The following is a 22,337-nucleotide window of genomic DNA, read 5'->3' on the forward strand; positions in this document are numbered from 1 at the left end:
AAAAAAACCCATTCTCAAAAAAAAAAAAAAAAAAAAAAAAAAAAAAAAAGAAAGCAAGCAAGCAAGAAGGAAAAAAAAAAAAAAAAAAAAAAGAAATAATGACTTCATGAAATTCTTAAGCAAATGGATGGAACTAGAAAATATCATCCTGAGTGAAGTAACCCAGTCACAAAAGAACACACATGGTGTGTACTCACTGATAAGTGGATATTAGGAAAAAAACTTGGAAACCCCACAATACAACTTATAGACCATAAGAAGCTCAAGAAGAAAAAAGACCAAAGTGTGGATTCATCAATCCTACTTAGAAGGGCAAAACAAATTAATCACGGGAAGTAGAGGGTGGGAAGGACTTGGTAGGAAGAGAGGATGAGAAGAGGAAAAAAAAGGGGGGATAGGATCAGGTGTAGGAGGGAACAAGGAAGATGTAGAGTGGGTCAGGAAAATGAATAGAGGTGTGTAGCGATGGGAGATGGAGAATGGAGGTAGCCACCAGCAATCCCAGATGCCAGGAAAGCAAGAGTTTTTCAGGACCCAACAGGGATGACATTAGCTGAAATATCCAACAAGGGAAAGAAAGAACCTTTAGGGACCATATGGAGAGGTTAGGTAGGGCACCTGGTTGAGGAATGGGGCCACCCATCCTTCTCAATAAATTTTAATCTAGAATTGCTCCTGTCTAAAGGACATACAGGGACAAAAAGTGGAGCAGAGACTGAAGGAAAGGCCATTCAGCCCCACCTGGGGATTCATACCATATGCAGCCACCAAACGCAATCATTATTGCTGATGCCATGAAGTGTTTGCTGACAGGAGCCTGATTTAGCTGTCTCCTGAGAGGATTTGCCAGTGCCTGACAAATGCAGATTTACATACTTGCAGCCAATCATTGAACTGATCATGGGGACCCCAATGGAGGAGTTAGGGAAAGGATTGAAGGAGCTGAAGGGGTTTGCAATCCCATAGGAAAAACAACAATATCAACCAACCAGACCCCCAGAGCTCTCAGGGACTAAACCACCAACCAAAGAATACACATGGAGGGACCCAGGACTCCAGGCATCAATGAGAGGGGAAGGCTCTTGGACCTGTGAAGGATTGATGCACCAGCGTAGGGGAATGCTAGGGCAGTGAGGCAGGAGTGTGTGTGGGGGAGCACCCTCACAGAAGCAGTGGAGAGGGAGTTGAGATAGGGGATTTGCAGAGGGGAAACCAGGACAGGGAATAATGTTTGGAATGTAAATAAATAACCAAGAAAATGAAATTTTCTTTTATGAGTATATTTGAACTTTAATTTTTTTCTTTAGATTTATAGAACATTACTTTCTGAGTATACTCTTGCCAACAAAAGACAAACCATTTGAAACATCAGAGATGTCTCAATAAGAAATGACCTCACTAGGATAATCACAAAGCAAAACTTCAGTTTAATTCTGTGCTCTTTATGTACATGAGGAATATTCTTGCACATTTCATATTTTACTTTCAAGTCACATAAGATCCTTTTCTTAGCTGAAGGAAAATAGCTAATCCTTTATGAATAGGCAGGCCTAGAGTGAAGCATTCCATTAAATATCCCAAAGTAAGCTAGTGGAGATTTTTTTTTTTAAGACTAGAAAAGTTGAGCCCACCTTATTAGAAGAAGATTTTGCAAGAATTTGTTCAGAGGATTAAATGTTATGAAATTTAAAAATGACCACAACTTGTAAGAAAGCCTGCAGATGACTTTTCTCTTATTCTGAGAAAGAGGCCATAACTTTTCTTCAGTTTTTAATACATGTTTTATAACAAATGGCATTCATTGTGGACAAAATGGACTTACAGAAAAAATTATCTAGACATACTGACCTACATTCAGCTACTTCACATGAGACTAAGTATATACTCAGGATAGGCTCTAGAACTCTGGAGATCGTTAAGATGAATTGTGTGACATAAGATTAGCCACTTGAGACTATGGGTTATAAAAGTTCTGAGTTTTATAAGGCTTTGACTAATATGAAAATGTATTTTATAGCCACATGTAAATACCATAAATTTAATGTCCATGATAATTTGAGTCTTTTATTTATAAACCAACAACATCAAACACTGTATCCAATTACTTTAAATTATTTTGAAGTTGTAAAAATAAGTATTGAGATGAATAACCTTATCTTGCTTTCTCCCAATCAGTTCTCTATTCCTTTCTCTTTGCTTTTCTTTCTTTCTTTCTTTCTTTCTTTCTTTCTTTCTTTCTTTCTTTCTTTCTTTCTTTCTTTCTTTCTTTCTTTCTTTCTCTCTTTCTTTCTTTCTTTCTTTCTTTCTTCCTTCTTTCCTTCCCTTCTTTCTTTCTCTCCCTCCCTCTCTCTTTTTCTTACTTTTCTTTCCCATTTCCTCTTCCTCTTTCCTCCTTCCAAGTCCACCTATTATATTCTTCCTTTCTCTCTTTCAAATTCCTGATATCATCTTCCATTAATTGTTATGCATACCTATGACTCCTGTGCTCTCTCTCTCTCTCTGTGTGTGTGTGTGTGTGTGTGTGTGTGTGTGTGTGTGTGTGTGTGTTTTAGTAGGTGAAGTAATCTATTTCCTGGGAGTGTGAAAAAATGCATGTGCTGCAGACTCAAAGAGAAAGACCTTCAGATTCAGGTAGCAAGAAGTTCCAGCTTCTTCTCCAGTCCTGAGGTTTTTAAAAGTCTCTGAAGAATCTTCCTCCCTTACTGAATTGGAAACTTCTGGGTTTTTTTGGAAAGTAAGTTATGCCAAAGGATGTTTTCCTGAAGCAGAAACAGGTAAAAGGATGCATTACGTTAAGAAGAACTCAATAGATGGTAGACATCACTGGATGGTACTGGTATACCTTGCCATTCCTTAATGGTCATCATTTAGCATAACTTCATAGAAAGTAAAGTACCAAAACCTTCTGGTGGTATTCTGGTGGCTTCTGGCCACTTCAGTGGACTCAGACCAATTGGAAGATGTATGCCAAGGAGCTTCACTATGCCAGACCCATGTGCTGAGTCAAGACCAGTGGAGGTCATGTGACATTTGGAGAAAGTATAAATGAATAGGATTCAACGGACAGTGATAGCGGGCTCTCATAGCTAGCTTTACAATGTGTCATTGGCCTTGTGTCTTTGTCTCCAATGACCTTCACTTCATTGAGAGGGGCACAGCAGAGAACTCCTGGTGTCTCTGCTGGTCCTGGTCACTCCTGCTGACTTGTGACAAATTCAGCAGCAGGCTGGTTGTGCCACTGCTGTTGACTCACGTTTGCTATCCTACACTATTGAATTGGACTGCTTGTATATCCGTGAAATATTTGTGAGTTGATCAAGCTGTGGCTGCTTGTTCCCATGAACTGAAGTGCTGATTTCCTGACCATGTAGATTGGGTTTGCTCCAAAGAACTATTTCTAAACAGGTCCAATTCCCCTGTATCCTAATAATCTTTCTTTCTCACTACTTGTGGTAGGTAGTGGGCTAGAAGAGAGGTTAAAGCATTTAAGAACCCATATTAAAAGTAATATTTGAAAATTTTAAATCTGTATCTTACTTGGTCAATTTGAACAAAGGTAAGATGTTTGAGAGATCCACAGCTATTATGTACACATATCCTGATAGGCCTTGAACTTGTTTAGTTAGCTCATCAGCAGGGTCCTCCAGCAGGAGAAAAAGCCTGAAAGATCTTTGCTTTAAGCTGCCAGACAGTTGTCTCAAATCACGATGGTAAGAAAGAATTTAGAGATCCTGAAAATGCTTCATCACTATGCCCATCTCCTTAATTGCGTACAGGGAAGTCTGCCTAAATTTTTTTTTCAATTTTTATTAGGTATTTACTTCATTTACATTTCAAATGCTATCCCCAAAGTCCCCTAAACCCCCACCCCCCCGCCACTCCCCTACCCAGCCACTCCCACTTCTTGGCCCTGGTGTTCTCCTGTACTGGGTCATAAAAAGTTTGCAAGACCAAGGGGCCTCTCTTCCCAATGACGGCTGACTAGGCCATCTTCTGCTACATATGCAGCTAGAGACACGAGCTCTGGGGGTACTGGTTAGTTCATATTGTTGTTCCACCTACAGGGTTGCANCCCCCTTCAGCTCCTTGGGTACTTTCTCTAGCTCCTCCATTGGGGGCCCTGTGTTCCATCCAATAGCTGACAGTGAGCATCCACTTCCGTGTTTGCCAGGCACTGGCATAGCCTCACAAGAGACAGCTATATCAGGGTCCTTTCAGCAAAATCTTGGTGGCGTATGCAATAGTGTCTGCATTTGATGGCTGATTATGGGATGGACCACTGGGTGGGGCAGTTTCTGGATGATCCATCCTTTTGTCTCAGCTCCAAACTTTGTCTCTGTAACCCTTTCCATGGGAGTTTTGTTCCCAATTCTAAGAAGGAAGTCTGCCTAAATCTTAATCCCTAATTTTCCCCTCTCAGAGGTCATCCTAACTGCTATTAGGAATTTGGGTGTGCCAAGCACTCTTAACTCCTTCCAGTTGACTAAAGCAGAGATAGCAGCAGTGTTACACGTAGCTTACCTCACCTAAGCTCTGAGAATGGGCTGCACTACCAGCCCCCACCCAGAGAATATTGGATGGACTGATTAAAAAAAAACACAGACACACATCTGCTCAATTTGACTTGCCTGTTTGGCACAATAGCTAGGCTCCACTTAACTCCTCCCTGGAGAAGCATGCCCTTATTAATATTCATAGCTTCGTACCTCTCCATCTGCCCTCAACTTTAGTTGCTCAGTTACATTTAGTCCTAGCTCAACATTCCCATCCACCCACCTGTAGGAACAGCCTGTAGCCACTCCATCTCACATTAGGTTATTGTCCTATTGGTGTTGTATTGCCTTGTCAGCAAGAGATACCTCTGTCTCTGTACCACATGTAAAGTCCAAGGAAAAGTGGACAATGTGGACCCAACTTGAGTGAAGTGCAGATTACATTTATTGAGGCCACAATTAGATATTAGCATCTAGGCAGAAATTAGCATCTAATTGGCAATAATGTATAAGAGAAGCATTCCCCCTCTACCCTTGCTTTTATAAGATTTTCCAGCAATGTCCCAAGAATATGATTTAGGTATCATGAGTAATTTCCCAAATCTGTGTGCTTTACATAAAGGTGTCTTGACAACCTCTTTTATCAGGGAATATGGGTAGTTAGAACACAGAACGTCACATGACAGTTGTGAAACAATACTCTTGCATAAATAGTGTCCCATAGTTGGTAAATACAGCTTTTAAATTTGGCCTCAGTATTACAAATAATAGCTAATATGGTTAATTATGGTGTCTGAGGAAGTAACTGTAGTCACTTGAATTGTTAAAAACTATTTTTTGTTTTTTTCTGGTTGGATTTTCTTGATGGATTCTTAAAACCATGTAGGTAATCAAAATTAATCATTTCGTTTTAATGTTGAAGACAGTTAAATATCTGGCCTTTGGAGACCACTTGGGTTTGGGGAAAACCCTTGGTTTCTCTAGTTTTTCTTTTGTCTGTTTGTCCATGTAGGTGATGAGAAGTCAAATACATTGCTTGACCAATGTATTTGCAACTGGGAGAGGAATTTTTCTTCTGTGCTAACCATTCTCTTTATATACTGGATACTTGGTTATAGTCCATTCAGTAGTGTTTCTGTGGCTTTCCTAAACAAAAGAATAGGTGACTCCTCACAGTTACAGCACATTTTGATAGCTACTCTATAGTTCCTGGTGACTTCTCGGGCCTTGAATGACAAGGGAGAAAATAGTCTCTCTTTTAATTCTCTGATCACATCAGTATAGGTCTTCAAGTGTGGCTATTGAACATTTGTCCCAATTTAGTATGCTAACTAATGTGTAATGTTTAGGTTAAACTTGAGTAGAAAATAAGCATTTTGATGGACTATCCAGAGACTACCCCACCCGGGGATCCATCCCATCATCAGTTACCAAACCCAGACACTATTGCATATGCCAGCAAGATTTTCCTGAAGGGACCCTGATATAGAGGCCTCTTGTGAGATTATGCCAGTGCCTGGCAAACAGAAGTGGATGATCACAGTCAGCTATTGGATGGAACACAGGGCTCCCAATGGAGAAGCTAGAGAAAATACCCAAGGAGCTGAAGGGGACTGCAACTATAGGTAGAACAACAATATGAACTAACCAATAGCCCCAGAGCTTGTGTCTCTAGCAGCATATGTAGCAGAAGATGGCCTATTTGGCCATCATTGGGAAGAGAGACCCCTTGGTCTTGTAAACTTTATATGCCCCAATACAGGGAATGCCAGTGCCAAGAAGTGAGAATGAGTGGGTAGGGGAGCAGGGGTGGGGGGAGGATATAGGGAACTTTTGGGATAGCATTTGAAATGTAACTAAAGAAAATATCTAATAAAAAATAAAATAACATTAAACATTTTTTAAAAATTAAAAACAAAGTTTGTTCCTTGAGATAATTTGTTACAGGTACTTTCTTAGGTGGAGGGAATTCTGTAGTGTTTTGTCTTGGGGTGTCTCTTAATTTACTGTAGCCTATCATATCCCTGACTGTCTAAGGAGGAATTTTTAGCTTTCTTATACATTATCTTTTATTTTCATGATTCATGTAAAATTGATAAGGAAGAAAATTAACTTTTTGCCTACATTGCCACAGTTTGATGTCAAATAAGTTGACTGGATGATGTTAACTGTTAATTGCCTGCTTGTTCAGCTATTAAATAACAGGAATTATGTAGGTGCCCCATTTCTCCATCATTTAGAATGTAGATGGCAGCTGGGTCCCTTGGCTTAGACGTGAGATCTCAGCTTGTCGCGAGGATGAAACAAGATGATTTCAAGTTTAAGGCAAGGCTGTGCAAGTTTGTGAGCTCTTCTATTAAAATAAAAAGGACCCGAGATACATTATGCAAAACACAAGAAAACCGAGAAGGATGACCATTGTGTGGATACTTCATTCCTCCTTAGAATAAGGAACAAAATACTCATGAAAGGATATAGGTACAGAGACAAAATTTAGAGCTAAGATGAAAGGATGGACTATCCAGAGACTACCCCATCTGAGAATCCATCCCATCATCAGCCACCAAACCCAGATACTAATGCACATGCCAGCAAGTTTCTGCTGAAGGGACCCTGATATAGCGGCCTCTTGTGGGGCTATGCCAGTGCCTGGCAAACACAGAAGTGGATGCTCACAGCCAGCTATTGGATGGAACACAGGGTCCCCAAAGGAGGAGCTAGAGAAAGTACCCAAGGACCTTAAGGGGGCTGCAACCTTGTAGATGGAACAACAATATGAACTAACCAGTACCCCCTGAGCTCGTGTCTCTAGCTGCATATGTAGCAGAAGATGGCCTAATCGGCCATCACTGGGAAGAGAGGTCCCTTGGTCTTGCAAACTTTATATGACCCAGCACAAGGGAAGGCCTGGGCCAAGTAGTGGGAGTGGGTGGGTAGGGGAGCAGGGGCGGTGGGGGGTATAGGGAACTTTTGGGATAGCATTTGTAATCTAAATAAAGAAAATAATAATAATAAAAAAATAGAAAAAATAAATAAAAAGGGTTTCTAAAAAATTTGGAAGTCAGTGGTAGAATATGTATGTAGCCATCACAAAATCCTAAGTTCAATTCATAGTACTAAAAATTAAAGTAGACTATGTACTTTGCCACCAAAAAACCCTGGGTTCAATCTATAGCACTAAAACTTAAAAGGATGCAGTTGGGATTTTAATATCTGTGTAGTATAATGATCAAGAACTAATAACTTCACATGACTTAGAATTAGACACAGTTGGAACTTGGACATTATGATAAAGCTAACAATAATGATTCTATTTTAAAATAGAATGGTTATAATTTCTAGAATTGTCAGATACCAAGGTCTTTATTCATTAATATTTTGTGTAGTATTTTTGTGTAATATTAATTCACATTATACAACTTCATTATGACAAAATGGAGCTACTCATTTTAAATTATTTATATCACAAATTGTTAACAAGCTTATCAGCAGTGATGGAATGTCCCCTCATATTTAAATTCCTTTGTACAAAACAATACTAACAAGCTCACCATATGTTGATAATTTTGCATGCAAAACAGAACATATCAAAGTCTCACTGGCAGCTCCAAGTGCTTTCCAGAAATATGTATTCCCTAGATTTCCATTGCAGCCATGTGCATGCATGGCTGTGCCCACTGCTGATCACAGCCCACTGCTGTGATCAAATACCTGATCCAAAGCAACCTTAGCAAGAGGAAGTGTGTTTTAGCTGCTAGCTTTAAGTACATTTAAGTGAGCAGGATAACATTCTAAAAACTCTGAAACAATTCATGAGCCTGTATACATGTGCTCTCCATTTCTGAAATGCTTTCAGATGATAATGATGTCACTCTTGGCATGGAAGACAACCTTTAGGTAATATGGTGTCATAGTAGGTAGGATGAAATGAGTCCAAGTAAGCAATAGAGTTTTCTTTACTGGCTGAAAGAGACATTAGAAGTCCACAGACAATTCTAGATGTGGACAAAGACAGAGATACTCAAAGGCCAAAATGGAAAGATGGTAAAATACTCTGTCTTCATTCAGACCTCCACTTATACAAACCATTTACATTTTAAAAACCGAGAGGAGTTGTATTATGGGTATTCTGAACTTTAAGGAAGAGGGAGGGAGGCAACTGGGTGGGAGAGGAGAGGGGGTAGGGGAAAGGAAGGGCAAGATCAGGTATGGAGAGAGACAGGAGAGACACGCAGAAGGCCAAGAGAATGAATGGAAATACTCAGCAGTGGGAGTTAGTGGGCAGGGGTAACCTCTAGAAAGTCCCTAAGACTAGGGATGTGAGAGGCTACCAGGATTCAATGGGAATAACATTAGCTAAAATGCCCAACAGTGTGAGATGGAACTGAAAGAGACCTGTTGCGGGAAATATTAAAAATGAACTCGCCAACTCTCCGTGCTCCTGCTTCTCTCAACCCTCCAACTCTATGGCTCTGCTGGGCTACAGGGCTCCCAGTGGGTACTTTCAATTCAACAGTCTCTCAGCCCACCAACTCTATGGGGTGGAAGTTCCTCTCGCTACCACACAATGACCCAGGTACCCCAAAGAAAGCCATCACAACACCCAATTACCTGGTAGAATTAAAACCCTTAAACCTTATAGTTAACCAATCAAATTTATGTGTCAAATCATAATTTACAATATGCCAATATAATAGTTTCAGAGCCAATTGATAATGATAAAAGCTTTATCCCAATTATTCTAAATTTATGATATCATAACTGTGGCTGGTTCAAGCCACGCTGGTTCATGTCTGCCTCCAGTCTCCTTCCTCCTTCTCCCCCAGCCACTCTGTCTCTCCCACTCTTAGCTTCACTTCCCTTTTCCCTGTCCAATCATAGGCCTCTTGCTGCCCTAATGTGATTGGACAGGGAAAATCCTGCAACATTTCACCCTTTTTGTTTAATTTAAAAAAACAAAACAAAACAGACTTTCTCTCAAAATATAAACTGAGCACAACTATTACCATTTTGTAATTAATAAAGTACAAGATAGACTTAACACCCAGTCCAACGTTTTTGTCAATAAAATAAAACACTATCCTCTATCCGAACTTAAAAGACTATAATTCTGCACCTGACTTTAAATGTCCTGGCTTTAAACTGAAAGCAATCTGAAAACCATCCTCTCAAATCTGTTCTCTCAAAATAAATAGCCTGGGTTGACCAGGAGACTTTGTAATTTTTTAACCCCATCAGAAATCCAAGAATGAGTAATATTACCTGAAAATATGAGAAGCACAAAGTGTAGCTTCCAAAACTTAGCCAATGTATAGAGACTGCTTATCACCTGGACAGTATCCTACTTCAAAATGTTGGAGCATCGATCTTCAGACTTCTGGCCCAGGATCATCTGACAGGCCTTTGAGAAACAGAATACTAAAGACTAGTCTTTCTGTCTCTGCAGAATCAGGCTGTCCTAACCTGCAATTGTGTCCTTTCTTTGGACAGTATTATGTCTGCAGATGAAATGAGGCAATTCTTCCCTAGTGGCTGTCTCACCACAACTGGAGTAGTAACTCATAGATGCTCAATTTCTTCTTTGAATCCAAGAAAGGGAAAGCTGTTAGAAGCAGATTTGTCTCAACGAGTGAATAAATAACATTAAATGTCATATTCTGTGGATTCCTGATGTTTTTGAAAATCCACTATCTATGTAAAGTAATCTGGACTGTTGTCTATTAACTACTCTCAGCTATTTCTAATTAAAATATCAAATACACCCTAACAATAAACTCAGAGCCCATGAATTTGCTATTTGGCCCTAAATTCGTAGGCTTAAACATCTCAGATCAGATTAAAATAACAGTTATAGAAGAACTGGGTCTAATCCTTCTATTTACAAAATTTTGCATCAATAGAAGAAATTCGTACCAATGATACCCTTGATTTTGCATCAAAGTAAATTATGTACCATTTAAGAAATTATGACTTTAACTTATTAACAATTACAAAGATTTTTTTACCAATTGAGATTATGGGTATACCTATAATAACCCTCTCCAGTTACAAAGCCCAGGGAACTGGGTCGACATCTCTTAGCTGTGTCTCCCCTTTCCCTCCCCAATCACAGGCCTCTACTGCCCTAATGTGATTGGACAAGGAAAATCCTGCAACATAGACAACCTCTAGTAGCTAGAAATGATCCCCAGTTGAGGCAGGGGACCGCCTATGCATCTTTAAATTTTTTTAACCCAGAATTGCTCCTGCCTAAAGGAAATACAGGAACAAAAACTGAGCCGAGACCGAAAGAAAGGTCACCCAGTGACTGGCCCAACTTGGGACCAATCCCATTTGCACACACCAACTCCTGACACTGTTACTGTGACCGTACTGTGCATGGACACAGGAGCCAAGTATGGCTATTCTCTGAGATGATGTACCAGCAGCTGACTGAGACAGATGCAGGTACTTACAGTCAACCATTAGACTGAGATGGGGACCCATATGGAAGAGTTAGAGAGAGAAACTGAAGGAGCTGAAAGGGATTGCAACCCCATAGGAAGAACAACCATGTCAACTAACCTGAACCCCTGGGAGTTCCCAGAGAATAAGTCAAAAACCTGGGAGCATCCCTGGGCTGGTGGGTGGCTCTGGGCACATGTTGCAGAGGACTGCCTGGCGTGGCCTCAGTAGGAGAGGATGTGCTTAATCCTGTGGAAACTTGATGTCCCAGGGAAGAGGGTTGCTGGTGAGGGTGAGGTGGGGATGAGCGGGCCAGTAAGGGAACCCTTGGCGGGGGAAATGAGTGAAGAACTTGGGGAAGGTGACTGGGAAAGGGGGCAACTTTTGGAATGTAAATACATTAATTTATTAATAGTTTAAAAAAGTGGAGGCGACACAGGCTTTCACAAAAAGGAAACACTCCAGAATGAGTGCTGCAGAAAGGGTATGAGATGGTTGCTCCCAACTGTGACCATTAAAATCAGCCAGCCAGTGGCAAACAGCTAATCAGATACATTTAGGTCTCAGACTGAATATTTCTGCATTTAAAAGAAGGCACAAAACCAGAGCCAAGCTCTGGTCCAGAGGAAACCCCTATGTTTTACAGTACTGATATGCATTTGGATAGAGAAACGGTTTTCTACCAAGGATAGAGACCATATTTAAAGAGACTGGAGCCCCAGTGTTGTGTTGTTTATTTTTTTTCACTCCTGTGTATCAGACAAACAATTTCAAGGAGCAGAGATTTATTTGGCAGTCAGTTTCAAAGTTTTCTGCCCCAATGTGGCAAGAAGGCAAGGTGGCTAAAGTGGATGCTGGAGCTTCCAACAGAGCTCATTAAAGTCTGGTATCACCATTAAGTTCCACCTCCAGTGATCCAACTCCTCTTGCTAGATCCTACATTCCAACAGTTCTATAACCTCTCGAAATAGTGCTACCATCTGAGGATGGGTGTTCATACACATGAACTTGTGGGGAAGTTTCACATTCAAATTCTTTCAAGTGCCCAAGCTCCAGAGATTTTTTTTTTCAGACTCTACTGATGACAAAAGGACATTAATTTCAGTCAATCAATTCTCATTGAGAAAATGAAAATATATTTTGCCTTGTCTTTTGTTAATTAACAAGTTTCTCATGTAGACTTAGATAGCACTAATTGAACAGCTAACTATTCCTGTGGATGAAGTGGGCGCCTTTGATTAAATCTTTCAATTGCCAAATTAATCACGTTAGGATTATAAAAAAAACCAATCTTCTATCACTTCAAATGTAGGTACTTCAAAAACATTAAATGAAGCAATTGTCAGATAGTACCACAACTTGTCTCTGTCTCAATGAAGGAACTGCTACTTGCTGGACTTTTTGATTGTTACCAGCACATGACACATGGATGTATAGTGACAGAATTTCTAAATGTCACATGCAACATAGGAGGATCTCCTAAGGAAGAAAATCTAACTTTATGTTACACAGTTTCAAATTATCTGGAACATAAATAAGATAGTAAATGAGTATCTTTGAGGATCTTGCTTACACATTACTGAGTCCAGGCTTTATCTAGGCATTATAGAAAACATAGTATCTTCAAACATCCAAGGGAAACCTTAGCACACCCACATTACAAAGGAACTGTGAGGCAATGTGATATACTGTGGGCATTTATTCATTTGTTTGCTTTATGTCAATAATTTCTTGGTTATTCAGAAGGAACTGTCCAAAATGGCAATATTACTTACACTAGTTGAATTATCAGCATGATATACCTGTGCCTGTCTGTACATATGGCTGGTCATTCACAGGGGTTATAGCCATTATTTTAAAATATGTATTTATTTATTTTTCCTAGTAATGTCATATATTCATAATATTTTGCTTATCATTTTAAAAAAATCCTGTGCATAAGGTCATTTGCTAGTTTCATTTAATAAAAATAAAATGTTCTTACTTGCACATAGTTATCAGAAGGTAAAATAAGGAACAATATACTTTCTTTCTTTTTCTTTTTTTTTTTTTTTTTTTTTGAGTTTTTCGAGACAGGGTTTCTCTGTGTATCTCTGGCTACCCTGGAACTCACTCTGTAGACCAGGCTGGCCTCGAACTCAGAAATCCACTTGCCTCTGCCTCCCAAGTGCTAGGATTGAAGGCATGCACCACCACTGCCTGGCACAATATACTTTCCTAGTGTTATATTATTGTGAATAAGTGTTATATTATTGTGAACAGACACCATTATCATAGCAACTCTTATAAAGAAAAAAAATTAATTGGAGTTGCTTACTATTTCAGAGGTTTAATCCACTGTTATGCAGGCAGTATGGGGACACACAAGCAGACATGGTACTGGAGCTGAAAATTCTACATCCAGATCTTCAGGCAGCAGGAGAAGAGAGACTGGGCCTAGCTAGGGCTTTAGAATTCCTTAAAGCCCATTCCAGGTAAGGAACTTCCTACTACAAATCCATACTGCTTAATCCTTCTCAAGTAGTGCCACTCTCTGATGACTAAGCATTCAAAATACAAATATGGTGACCTTCTTATTTAAACCACCACATATGATCATTTTAAACAACTTACTAAAGACAGGTGTGCACATGGTGAGTGAGAACTTGACGGAAGATAATAATCATGCCTTTGAAGGGGAACTAAACACATCATTTGAGAGGTTTTTTTTCATCAATGTTCTAGAGATGATCCAAGAGCCTAACTACTCCTGATGACTACGTCAGAAAAAGTGAGGTGAGGACCATTTTCACTAAGCTTTTAAACTCATCTAACAATATGAGGAAGTAGGATGGGTGTATACAGATGTATAGATAAATGTAAAAAGACTAAACATATTTTAGTCTGTCAAAATCATGCTGAACAGTTCATCACATAAAGAAGACTTAATTCAAGACTATCATAATAAAAGGCAGATGAGACTACGGTATGAGTCATTTCCACTGTAGAGGACAACATGGAAGAATTTTTAAAGGTTAAATGTGGAAATATTAAGTAGTACACACTTGCTAATTGATGTAACCAAAGGAAAAAACTTTCTCTTTTCTATTGACATATGTGTGTGTGTGTGTGTGTGTGTGTACGTGTTTGTATTTGTATATGTATATACACAGATTCTACCCCATTCCTCCTTATCTTCTCTGAGAAAGAGAGGCCACTGGACATCACAAATCCCCAACCTGTCACATCTAATTACTGCATGTACTGGCTGGTTTTGTCTGTCAACTTGACACAGGCTGGAATTATCACAGATAAAAGAACTTCAGTTGAGGAAATGCCTCCATGGGATCCAGCTGTGGGTATTTTCTCAATTAGTGATCAAGGGAGGAGGACCCCTTGTGGGTGCTACCATCTGGACTTGGGATCTATAAGAAAACAAGCTGAGCAAGTCAGTAAGTAACATTCCTCCATGGCCTCTGCATCAGCTTCTGCTTCCTGACCTGCTTGAGTTCCAGTCCTGACTTCCTTTGGTGATCAACAGCAATGTGGAAAGTATAAGCTGAATAAACCCTTTCCTCCCCAACTTGCTTCTTGGTCATGATGTTTTTGCAGGAATAGAAACCCTGACTAAGACAAATTGGTACCAGCATAGTGGGGTATTCCTGAGACAACCTGACCTTGTTTTGGGGAGGACTGTGGAAGGACTTTGGGACTTTAGGCTAGATGATCCATTCAGTGATAAAAACTGTGGGATGTTGTGTGGGAGCTTAGAAGACAATTTTGAGAACAGTGCAGAAGATGGAGGCCTGGCTTGTGAAATTTCAAAGGGAAGATTATCTTATCAGGGCCATGTTTAGATTGTGAATATTCTGTGGTTTTGGTTAGATGGGGCTGAAGAATCAGCTGTGATTAACAGGATACCAGAACTACTAAAGTGAAACCTTTGCATTACTGGGACTATTGATGCTGGTTAGCTGGAGCTAAGAATTTAGCAGTGATTAAGAAGAGACCAGCATCATTGAAGTAACATATTCTGGGAAGTGTTTTCTTTGAGCATAAAGAGGCTGTGTTCCAGAGATAACCAAGGTTGTACCGAGTGCTGCAGCAGGACTTAATGTAAGAGTCACCCAGGTGGTTCTGGCTTTGAAATCATGAAGGGGTACCTAAGAGCAGCTGAGGCTCAGAACTGTGAGAGGCCACAGAAGGCCACTGGTGAAGGTGCAGTCTCAGTTGCAATTGATGACCCAGAACTTGACAGAGAAAGGAGTTGAGGCATGCAAAGGAGTTGAGGCTTGGCACCATGAAGAGAGCCTATGTAAGGCTATTGGTGAAGGCTATTTACAGCAGAATACACCAGTGTTTTGGAGATGCCAGTACAATGAATGACCACCAAGAACAGTAGCAGCAGTGGAGTATAGGCAGCTGGAGCCTAGAAGACAAGGTATGTGCTACAAAGGGCAGAGTTGGAGAAGTTACCCAAGCTCTTGGAGGAATCCAGAAGATGGTGAATGGATTCCAGACATTGGACTCTTGGAATTGATTTTGCTTTTGATTGTGACTGTGCTCTGATATTTTTCCCTCTTGGTGGAAAAAGTATTTTAGTGCGGCCCACAGTTAAGAAACTTTTAATTGTAGAAAGACTTTGGATTTTAAAAGAGATTGGATATTTTAAAGGGATTGAAATTTTAATATGTAAGAATTTGCAAAGACTGTGGTACTTCTAAAGTTATTTAGATATTGGGGATGAATAAGAAAGTAAGGATTGAGGCTTAATAGTGATGTGTTTGTGTGTCAAGTTGACAAGGGGTCAACTGTACTGGTTTTGTGAATCAACTTGACACAAGCTTCAGTTATCACAGAGAAAAGGGCTTCAGTTGAGGAAATGCCTTCATGAGATCTAGCTGTAAGACATTTTCTCAATTAGTGATCAAAATTAGGAGGGCACATTGTGGGTGGTGCCATCCCTGGATTCTAAAAGAAAGCAAGATAAGCAATACAGGGGAATCAAGTCAGTAAGTAATATCCCTCCATGGCCTCTGTATCAGCTCTTGATTCCTGACCTGCTTGAGTTCCAGTCCTCACATCCTTTGGTGGTCAACCTAAATGCTGAAAGTGTAAGCTGAATAAACCCTTTCCTCCCCAACTTACTTCTTGGTCATGATGTTTGTGCAGGAATAGAAATACTGAATAAGACACTGCAGGACTTGCCACAACCTCTCCCACTGAGGCTAGACAAGGACGATCAGTTAAGGGAATGAGATCCAGAGGCAGGCAAGAGATTCAGGGACGGCTCATGCTCCAGTTATTCAGGGACTCACATGAAGACCAAGATGCATATCTACTACATACATGTAGGGACCCTAGGTCCAGCTCTTTCTCACTCTTTGGTTGGTGGTTCAGTCTCTGGGAGCCCCCAAATGTCCAGGTTATTTGACTATGTTGCTCTTGCTTTGGAGACCCTGTTGTCTTTGGATCCCTCAATCCTTCCCCCAACCCACAGAGTTCCAACTAATGTTTGACTGTGGGTCTCTGAATCTGTTTCCATTGGCTTTGGGTGGACCTTCTCAGAGAATAGTTTTGCTAGGCTCTTGCATATGTCTGCAAGCATAATAGAGGGTCATTAATGGTGTCAGGGATTGGTTCTTCTCCACTGAATGGGTCTCAATTTGGGCCAGTCATTGGATGACCATTCATCTCCATCTTTGTCTCTGAACATCTTGTAGGCAGAACATATTTTAGATTGAATGTTTTGTGGAGGGGATAGGGAGTAGAGGGGGGATTCAGGAGTAGGGACAACAGTGAAATGAAAATTGGTGGTGTTTGAGGAGGGTAGCCATCTGTAGGACATAACAGAGACCTGACTCTTGGGGCTGGGCTTGGCCTTCGGGTGTCTACGCTGGTGACTCTAGCTGAGACTCCTAACAGTGGGGGTTATGGATCCTGAAGTGGCCACTTCCTGTGACCAGGAAGGACTCCCAGTGAAGGGATAAGGACAATAACCCACCCATAAAACCTTCAACAGGATGGCTTTATAATATCCACCAAGGCACCCATTGAGGTGGTTCCCTGTCTTACCACAGAAACTCAGACTGGAGTGCAATACCTCTTCATATCTTCATTTCACAGGCACAAGGACTTGGCATTATCAAATTACCTTTAGAACAGAATTTCTGGATTATAAAGTAAACAAAATACTTCCTGGATAATTTATATCTCACTGAAAAATTCACAGTTCCAAATTCTCTAATCATAAAGTGAAGAAAAGGCAGGTTAAGACAAACATGGGGTCAGAAAGGATGCTAATCTAGCAGTTTGAAGCCACAAGAATTGCTCCAAATTTGAGCTACACCTTTCCCCAATAAAACTGCAATTAGACCAAAGTTATTTAAATGGCTGCATTTGAAGGTAGATGTTATAGTATTTGGGATCATTGACACTGATTTCTTGGTATTATTTTTCTACTTGCTTAAATCTGGGCAATGAAAACAAGGTAAATTCCTAGATAAAGTTTGCCAACTTTGAAGAAAACACCATGATTTATGATAATGTGTACAAAATAAGTTTCAGTACATTAAAAATTGACATTATACCACATTTCTATCTCAATAAACTAAATAACAACCACATTTTATTGAAATGTAACTAACTATTGTTCCATATTTTGTCATGATTTATACACTAAACATAATTAATTTCAATGGCCAAGCAATATCCTCAATTTACTTCTATAATATACAAATGCAACTATTTTAAGTATATCATATATAACTACTTATAAATTTATCATTTATAAAATTCCAATTTTATTTAGTTTTATACTTTTCAGAATTCCTTCTAAAATCATTTTGGAGGCAATATAAATGAAAATAAATTTGTCAGCTCTTTTGTGAGATTATTCACCACTAGTAATGTCAAATTTTCAATATTGGTGTATATATCCAGTTCTAAATATAATCCTCCCCTGTTTCCCAATTTGGATATATTTTTCTATTTTTTTAATCTAATTCCCTCAATTTTTTTCCAATAAAACACAGAAAATACATTTTAAGATCCTTGGACTTTTTTTTAGTTTTTTTTTCTGCATCTTTACATGATTGTTTTTCAACAATAATACTTGTTGTCACTGTAGGTTTTTTAGAGATTATTTTTCTCAGGCTAAGGAAGTTTAGCTCTATTTCAACCTTTAGCAGCTATCTCACCATAAACATTATTGAATTTTGTTTTCAGTCTTCTACAAATATTAAGAAGATACTATAAATATTCTCATTGTTTTATTAACTGGGTATATTAAGTTGATTTACATATATTCAGCAGACCTTAATTACTGGAATAAATCCTTCTTTACTCCATAGAGCAAGTGTCTAACTTATGTTTTTATACAGGTTTTTTTTTTTTTACTTTTTTGAGTATTTATCATACATAAGTACTGTATTTAAGTTATTTTCACCCATCCCTCTCCCTGCTCCAACTCTTCCTGTGTCTTCCACTCCTGTTAAAATTCAAATTCATAACCTCTTTAATTATCATTATCTTTCTTTGTCTCTCACATACATATATTTACATATACAAATATCATCTACTACTCAGTCAATTTAGCACATTTGCTGCCATGAGGATATATATATATATATATATATATATATATATATATATATATATATATATGGTTAATCACTTGAAGGTGATTAAGCTATTAAAGGGCCTGTTCCTGGAGGAAAATTATGGGCCCCTCCCCACACAAGCTCGTCTTAGGAACTACTGATTGATTGTAGTTCTTCATCTAGGAGTGTAGTTTTGTGAAATTTCTCCCCATTTAATTGGCATATCTACTAGTGTATGGTCATTAGGCAGGTCTTGGTTAAGAAATCGTGTAAAATTTTCAGATACCACACAATGTGTTACATAGAAGACAATGTATCACAAAAGGAATTCTGATCCTCTGGCTCTTAAAATACTTCTGCCTCATCTTCCAATTAGTTTCCTGAGTTTTATGAATACCCATTGCGTTGTAGATGTATAAGATCAGTATAATGGTCGTAACATATTTCTAGAATTGATTTGGTACTATTTTTTGATATTCATAAATAACATTAATCTACATTTTATTAACATGTTGCCCACTGTTTTATGTATCAGTGTAATGCTGACGTCAGCAGCCTTTATTCCTCTTCATGTTTGGCATAATTTCTAAGAGAAGACTTTCAGTTGTGTATTTGCTGTTTTTTTTTCCTTTGTAGACAGATTTCTTCTTATTAATGCAATCTTGTTACTTCTGATAGATCAATTATTTTATTTATTCAAGTTGCTGTAATATTAGGACTCTCCAGGAATTTTATCATTTCTTTCAGTTATCTAATGTAGAGAGGGTGGTTCTGATACTAAGGTTTTGCTCCCCAACTGGTTCTTGATTAATCAATAAAGATACCAGTGACCAATGACTGAAGATAGAGCAGAATACTTAAGAGTTGCACGGGAGTACACAGGGAGAGTCAGGAGAATGAGGGAAGAGGAAGCAGGCAGTAGCAGCAGGAGATGAAGTCAACCAGCCATGTGAGTTTTCTGTTAGAGTGACCAAAAGTCACTCTATCCAATTATGACAAGGGTATCATGACAAGGGTATAATTATGACAAGGGGAGGTTTAGGAGTGCCCAGTCATTCCCTTAGCAAAGGCATTTTGAGATTAACTGGTGTGTGTGTGTGTGTGTGTGTGTGTGTGTGTGTGTGTGTGTGTGTTATTTTTTATCCATGGATCCAAGGGAATTAGGTGGGGACTGGTAGCACGGTCTGCCCAGAGCTTAAAGTGGGATAACAAAAGCACACCACAATCTAATGTGTAATTTTTTAATTCAGCAAAAATTAGCAATGAATCACTTCTTTAATTTCACATGAGCAATTTAAGCCTTCACCTTTCATTAGCCTAAGTAAGGCTTTGCCAATCATACCGACCTTTCCAATAGCCAACTTGTTGGGTTTTGTGGTTTTGTTGTTGTTTGTTTGAAACAGACCTAAATTTGTACTCTTGATCTTCTTGCCTCTACCTCTCATTGTGCTTGGATTGCATGCACGTGTCCCTTCACCCAATGTGTATGTCATGTTGGCATTTCATTTTGTTTTCTTTTGTATTATTGCAGATCAAACGCGAGGCAACACCATCTCCTAGAGTCATTGACCTCTGGTTAGTTTCATCTCTTTCCCACACTTGAAGCCACTTATACATATCATGTACATCATATACACATAAGCTAGATATGAGTTTTGTATTTCTGAACCAGAGTCACCTCACATAATATAATACTAGATCCACCCATGTTCATGCAGATTTCATTTTTTACTTGGTTGAATAAAATTTCATTGTGTGTGTTGTGGTTGTTGACATTCCTTTTCTTTTTCTTTTGCTAATTATAAACATTTTTTCATACATTGTATTTTGGTTATATTCCTTCTTTTCCCCCCAACTCCCACAAAATCTCTAACTACCCTAACCATCAAACTTTATGTTCTTTACATTAGAACAACACAAAAACAAAAATAAAAAATATAAGTCCAAAAAAAATAATGGAGTTCATTTTGTATTGGTCAACTACTTCTGGGTATAAGGCCTATCTTGGAATATGGTTGATATACCCAGTGACACTTGATGATGGCCATGCTGACTCTGGTGAAATGTAATCTCAGAGTAGGTTTAATTGGAATTTCTCTGATAGTTAAGAATGCTGAATACTGTTTAATATATTTATTGGGAACCATTTTTCTTTAATTATTGCTTTTCCTGATTATTGTCAGCCTTTGATAACTTTCCAAAGACCTGAACAAGTCGATTTGGAAATTTGTCAGTGTTCAAATTTCTTTTACCAAGAACTGGATGTTTACTGGACATTGTAATTGAAGACACTTAAATGATACAATCTTTGACAGATTGCCAAGGGAAAAAGATAGAAAATAAACATAGCATCATTTAAATAGATAAGAGATATTACAAACTAGTATTGCATTTCGATTACCAAAAATATTTCTAATTCCTTTTATTATGTTTCTTTCTCTTTAAAATATTTATTTATTGACTTATTTGTGTGAACATGTATGTGTGCTATAATGCTTACAGAGTGCCTTGTGACAGTCAGTTCTCTCCTGCCACCAAATGCGATCCAGGTCTCAAATCAGTATAAGCGCCTCCATTCACTGAGCCATTTTGCTGGCTCCTTCTTTCTTATCACATTCCCCACCCCCTTTTAAGCCTTCATCTTTGGTTCAAGGCCATGTTTAACCAAATCATATTCAAATGTGGTCATACATCATAAATGCTTCAACCAGTCTACAAGCATTCACAGGAATGCCTGCTGTGAAGACACTTAAGTCTCACTGCATAAAACAATCTAATAATTACAGAAGAACTAGTGTAAAATCTACTTTTGAAACCTGGTTTCTTAACATTCTATTTTGTAAAGAATCACTGTACACTTATGCTCTCTTCTCTGCTCTGCCCTTCCCTGGGTTGGAGTCTTGACCTTTCTGTGCTCCATCTGGGTAAATGCTTCCCCAATTTCCTTTTTCTTCTTCCTCACTTTCAACTGGCTGCCGAATTTTCTCTTTTCTTCACACATTTGCTTTTATAAAATCAGTAATCAAATATTACCAATACATATTTCACATTTTTCTACATCTTTATGTTTTCTGTTCCCTCATTTTGAGCAAAAATTAGAAATTGTGTTTCAAATTTGGTTCCATGTACTGCTGAGCATGGGACCTGCCCTTAATTATGGCTTGTATACCTCTGAGACTCTGTTGACAAAAAATATTTTTTCATTAGGAAGTAATTATCAATTGGAGATAGATTCTGGGCTAGGGATCAGAGCTTGTGCCAACTCCTTCTCTAAAAGAAAAAAAATAGAAGTGGAGAGGGGGAATCAGTTCTAAATATTTTTTGGGTAATGGTGTAGGAATTTATTTTATTTTACTTGGCTTTGTTTGGGACAGGGTCTCATGTAACCCAATCTATCCTCCAAATCTACCACCATGTATCTGATGTTGAAATTCTGACCTTCCTGCCTCTACCTCAAAGATGCTGGGATATAGTTGTATTTGCCATCTCCAGTTTATGCAGTTAGGAATAGAATAGTGTGGCTTACTCAATTGTATGCAAGCACTTTACTAACTGAGCTATTAAGATTGCTAATTTTTTTCATAATTTTTTTCAACTAAAAATACTCATACAGAATATTCTGATCATTATTTCCCCTCCATCAACTCCTCCCAGATCCTTCTCACCTCCCAACCCCCCTTTTTTTCTTTCCTCTTTTTAGGAAACAAACAGGCTGGCAAAAACAAACAAACAAACAAACAAACAAAATCAGAATAAAAATTAAAAATTCAAGAAACACAAAAAGTATAAGAAAAACACAAACAAAACCCATAAAAATACA

This window comes from Mus pahari, chromosome 5 (assembly GCF_900095145.1).
Source record: "Mus pahari chromosome 5, PAHARI_EIJ_v1.1, whole genome shotgun sequence".
In the NCBI taxonomy this organism is placed as follows: domain Eukaryota; kingdom Metazoa; phylum Chordata; class Mammalia; order Rodentia; family Muridae; genus Mus; species Mus pahari.